The sequence below is a fragment of the Harpia harpyja genome, chromosome 3 (assembly GCF_026419915.1).
Source record: "Harpia harpyja isolate bHarHar1 chromosome 3, bHarHar1 primary haplotype, whole genome shotgun sequence".
Lineage (NCBI taxonomy): Eukaryota > Metazoa > Chordata > Aves > Accipitriformes > Accipitridae > Harpia > Harpia harpyja.
Genome location: NC_068942.1, coordinates 20746214 through 20752213, shown reverse-complemented (window position 1 = coordinate 20752213; position 6000 = coordinate 20746214).

Here is a 6000-nt window from a genome sequence, read left to right as displayed (position 1 = left end):
AATTTTAGTCTATTCTTTAATCACTCCTTCCCCTTTCTGGCCTTGTTGTGGAGAAGAGAGGAGAGAGCGAAAAAGAAGCAGGTCTGTCCTCCCCTTGTGAACCTTTAGCTTCTCGCGTTTGATTAGTTTTGATGGCATCTGCTGGCAGACACGGGATATGCTGCTGCGAAGTAGAGAGGAGCCAGCAGACAGACACGGTCTGTCAACAGGAATATTTGCAGCCCCATGACAGAAAACAAAGTGAGACAGAAGTGTAAGGATAGGTCCTAGTGAAACTGGGGATGTTTTGTGAGGAAATTATCTTTACCCAGCATCCAAACTTGTTCCCGTGCTGCTGGAAACCAGACTTTAACTACACTATGTGCAAATAGAGAGGAACACATCAAACAGTGCAACACTACCCAGGCTCAGAAATACTAGGAGAGGCCCCAGGCAGAAGCCCTGTTGCAAGGCTGAAAACATGCTTGTGTGGCACTAGGATAGCACAGGTCTCAACGTAGCTGCACAACGTACCCATCAGTTTCTTCAGACATGAGAGCCACAGCCTCTGATTGTGCAGGACTGACAGAAAAGCAGGTGTACGGCATGAACTGGGGCCACCTTTGCCGGGACCAGAAATCTGTGCTGCCTGCTGATATCGCCACCGTCCTGAGCACCAGCAGGACATGTGGCAATGACTGCAGGGTACCGTGCAGGCAGGCGCAAACACCCATGCAAACGGTACCTGTGTCAGGATTAACTTAGTGTAGAAGTCCCATTCCCTCTCTGCTCCTTGAATCAGCTCCCTCTATCCCTCTACCAGGAATTGGTGACTAACCCCCAAAATGGAGGGAGACACTAAACCCCCTGGGCAGCCTGAAGAGGACAGTCAGAAGTGGGGAGCAGAGGCAGATGCTGGAAGGACCAGGCACCCAGGACCGCAGGCATCCCTGCCTGCCTCAACCTGTCTCTCTCCACTTGGGTGCCTTCCTCCAAGATGTGGGGGTACAAGGAAGGCAGGGAAACCTGAAAATATGGTACTGCAAAAGGCTCTAAAACTAGCAGGCAAATAAACTTACAATCTATTGCTGCTAATAATTTAATTACTTTTACACTAGGGTCTTAACTTTTGAGGCTTGATCTGTGCTAATTTTTCAGCACTTGGCAAACTGCTATGAATCCTGGTTTCTAAGAGCACTTTGTTCCTTGAGAGATGCAGCAGGTAAAAGAGAGGTGTCACTTTGCCTCATCAAGAGAAGTGTATGCAGGATCTTCATGAAAAAGGCATTGGGAATATGCCTGTCAAAGCAAAGGGTAAAGAAAAGTAACACCAACAGAACTGAGTGATACCTCTTTCCTGGGATTAGTGTCTGGAGACAAGCAGACTCAGAGTGTTAATCCCAAAATGCATGCCACGGTTATAGCAATAGTTTCCCTGAAAATTATCCCTAGGTATGGCAGTGGTATAGCTGATCCCATAGTCCCCATCCCACAGCAGTCCTCCCGAACATGCAAATTGTTTAAACACTCAGGCTGAAATGAAAACAGGAGTAGGCACCATTCTGTGCCTCACCGCAACAGCTAAGGACTGAGTAGCCGTTAATGCCAATGCAAAACATAACTATAAACTGTCTGGGATTCAGGAGATAGTTGAGTACTACACTCTAGAAGCCCAGGACTTGTACAGAAAAGGTACAGACAGCCAAGTAACAGTACAAGTCCTTGCTCAGGATCTCTCTGTCCTTCTCCAAACTTGTCCTCCAAAACTGGAGTCATACTGGAAGAGTCCCCAACACGCTCTCTTGAACCAGGTCTGGGATTTGTGCTAGATGACATAAACTGACACAGTGTCATGGGCTGTGCTATCAGGTCACCAGTATGAATGACCAAGTAGCTGGGGATGTCCCCTGGCCCTGTCTGATATTAGCCAGGGAGAGGGGAACTGTTAGGTGCAAACAGCATGAACATCCATTCATCTCTGCACTCCAAATCCTTGCAAGGCAATTGGTGAGGAAGGGTCCACGTAGGAGCCTGAGGCTTCAGGAGAAGGGCTGACCCTCATTGTCCAATCGGTGGTCTAGCACCAGGCAGCATAAGTGGTCCCAGCTCAGGGTACAAGTGGGGAATCTTGGTGGAGGGCAAGAAATCATGGTTTGATATGAACCTCACTGAAAAGCAGAAGTGACTGGACAGAAAATATTTTAAATAGGAAAATTTGCCCCAAATGATGTGAGTTTTAAAAGACTGAAAATCAAATTTTTGCAGAGGTATAAAAACAAAGATGCTCTTCTTTATAAGAAGAAATAAGCAAATAAGGACTTACTGTTTTGTTGTTGTTGTTTTGGGGTGGTTTTTTAATTGTTGCTTTCTGTTTTCTGGCCATTTACGTCTTTGCTCATTCTATGTTGCCATCATTAAGTGGCAGGGCTGGGGAAAAGCAGAAACTGGGTGAGGAGAGAAAAAAAGTGAAAACCTGACTTTTAAAATTGTGGTTTAAGAAGAGAGCAATGATAACTGTTTGAAGAACTGTGCTTATTCTGTACGTTTCTTGTTTGGTTCTTTTTTATCAAAAACAAGCTTTTCAAAAAACAGTATATATTTTTAACTTCCAGACAAACCTGCTGTTTATTGGACAGGCCGAACTGACAGAGCTTGTTGTTACCTGCAGTCTCTGTTTTTGTAATCGCATAGAATCAAAGCCTTACTGAATCCACACCATAGGAAAGTCAGAAAGTAACTGCTTAAGTAACAATGTACTCTCAACAAGGCATATTTTGCAATCTCTGGGTGTCAAGTTTCTGAAATACCCAGTTATTCCAAAGCCCTGCATGGAAATGGTTAACGAAGCAGTCTTTCTCCACCTGAGCTCACATTTTAGCTCTCCTGATCTAGCAAATCCAAAGAGAAAATTCTGCTGAAAAAATTGTGATGAAGATGAAGGAGCCAGCCCTTGCAGTTGTTTAAAGCTTAAAGATGTTTAAAGCTTGAGCTTTAAAGCTAGACAAATTCAAATTATAAATAGGGTATATTTCTGTCTCACATTTTAAAGAACTGTGAAACACCAGATGGCTTTTCTGTTGCTGTGACCTGCCATTTAAAATATATTTTTACGGTTTCTGATTTCACTACAAATAGGGCACAAGAATGATATGCTGTTAATGTAAAAATAATTTTACGTGTGAACTTGCCGTGGCTGGAGGCAGTTTATCAGCAGGCTGGGAGATGCCCTGCCTTTCCACCACTTGATGGCATTCAAGGGCCATAAGTACTCACACTAGGAACTCCAGCAAAAGAAAATGCCTCAGAAAATAAAACACAAAGCCTCTAAAGCCTTTGGATTCTTGGTAATGCTTCTGTAATATATTCGTGTTTTCGAAGTTCCAAGGAAATAAATCCGGAAAAATGAAAAAACAGTTTCTGAGGAGATAGGATCTTTCCTCTGAGACGCAACTGAATATGCATGTAGGACATGGGATAGGAGGTCTGAAAGCAGTATTTCAATTAGGAGAATCCAACAGTCATATCTAGGTGACTCAGTCTACATCAACATTAGTAAGGGTTGGCCAGAGAGAATTGGATGGGACTTTTGTTTTTCCTTCCAGGTATGGACCCAACAGGGAGAAAAAAAGTGAGATGTATTAATTTGACCTTGGGCCTACACAGACACGACACCCTGGTTGTGCAACAACTGCACATATACAAAAAGCTCTTTAAAGCACTTCTGCCTTTGTTTTCCTTCTTTAAACCTCAGACTCATCCTACTGCCAGGCAGCATCATTAAAAGCCACCCATCTCACAGCTGATCCAGCTGTGAGTAGGAGGTCCGGCTGGAGACCTCTTGGGGTCCCTCCCTGCCTGAACCGCCCTGCGCTTCCATGGCCTCATTAAGACTAAAGACAGATTGACTTTTTTTTATAGGTAAGAAGAGCACCCTGCAGCGGTAACAGTATTTGTGGGGGTGTAGCTGTAAGGGTCTGGGAGTGCAAGTAGGATCAAGTTTGCAGAGAGGCGACTGCTTTTACGCACCAGCCGAAATACCCAAGGGAAAGAGGGGTGAGCTCTGGAACAGACGAGTATCTCCTCATGTCTGAAAGAGCACAGCAAGCTTCAGGCTAGTCACAGGCAGGTGATATTTGCTGTGTTTCACCAATTAAAAGACTTTAAAGAAAAGGATAGTTTGCAGCTCTGTGGTACAAAGAAAGGTTCGGAAGAGGAGAGATGACAGAGCCACGGCCTTTGCGGTGTAAAGATGGGGTACAAGCAGGGAAAGACTCATCAGGAAAAGCTGTGGTATTCTGGGAAACCAGTGTTCCTGTCAAGCCTGTAATTTTTGCCACAAACCCTAGCTATGAATTTTAGTTCCCTCTTTAATTTTTGTAACTCTGCCCTGGGAAACCACTGTTCCCGCTGCTTGCAGAGAGTGTGACTGGTGGTGGTGGTCTGGTCTCAGGAGCAAAGGTGTTTGGTGAGCTGCGTTTCTCAGGTTGTACTACCTGGGGTAGTTCTCACAGTGCTTCTGGTGATGCGCTCAGGACTCTCTGCCTTGCTGCAGTTTAGCTCCATTTGGGGTATGATGGCTACAGGATGCCTTTGCTTCTGGTGAGGATTTTGCCATGGCTCAGGGGATAGATGCCTGAGGGCAAAAGGGGGGGATCTGAGAATACCTAAGTTGAAATGTGATCTTCTCCAGTTATTATATAGGGCACTTCACAACAAAGGGAAGTGTACAGTTGATGGGGCTTCATCTTCCTGTGGCAGTAAATGTGTATGTAGTGTTCAAGTAGCTCATAAAATATATATATACTCTCATGTCCCTGGAGATGTGTCCTTTGTTCAGAGAAGATCCCCAGCAGTGCACGGGGTGCTCTCCTCACAACAGGCTGGTGGTAGCTTAAAACCCAGCGACACACAGCTTTTAGGGGTGTTTGGTTGCTGGTTTTCTGGAGAGGCTCATGTTGGTCTCTTGGTTTTTGATATATGATAACGTGTAATTATCTCTCTGCTTAGGTTATGAGGCCTAGAAAGAAGATGATGGAGTTACAACAGTCCTGCACGTACAACCTTGTTCTCCCAGCCTGTGCACTATTCTTCACATCAGGGCTTGAGGGCAGGGAGAGGCTCTCAGAGAGCAATCTTCTGGTCTTTTACACCATCTGCTCAGAGGACTCCTTATCAGATGACAAAGACCTTGTCCAAACCCTCTTCCCTGTAAGGCCCATTTTATGTTACCTGAAGAGGTGGAAGTGGGTGTAGTGTTTTTCAGTCTTAAACTACTATCTACCATGCACAAGATTTTCTGTCCAGCCCCCTGAAATGACATTTTAAAACAACAAAAGCAGAAAAAGACACTTTTTTTTTTTCCTGGAAGAAAACAGTAACAATTTTACTTGACACTTAATACTACAGTGTAATATAAAACAGAAGAAATAGGGAACATCAAGGGCAGAGTTTTAACTGTAAGTATCAAAACAGTGACTGTAAATTGGGTTTCAGAAACTACAAAGCACAGTTCAAATATATGATTATTTCTCAACAGAGATTATGTATACAACAAAGGCATTATGTTCTAACACATGCCTTATTTAAGATTCCCAGCATTATCTTAGCCACTCTCTAATCAAACAGCTCAAAAGGAAAAAACCCTTTGTTGTTACCTGTGCTACACTCACAGCCACATGGACACCCAGAATCACATCAGCTAATGAGATATGTTGTTCCACGGCTATCAGTTTATGCCTGTAGAGCCCTAGCATCCAGTTCAACAGCCAGGAACTCAAGTCCCTCCTGAGCTGATTCACAAAGCAACCATAGGACTGATCCAGAGCATAACCACCGGACTGATTCGCATCACCAGCCTTTCTCTTCCTAAGCACTTCACAGAAATCTATTGCACCCATGGCACCAACAAAAAGCCAACGGGCTGATGCTGCCCGGGGATGGGGAAACTGCAGAGCACAGAAAGGCTAGTTGTTATAGTAAATAGCTTTACACTGTCTCTACGGGCTGCTTTATTATTGCGAG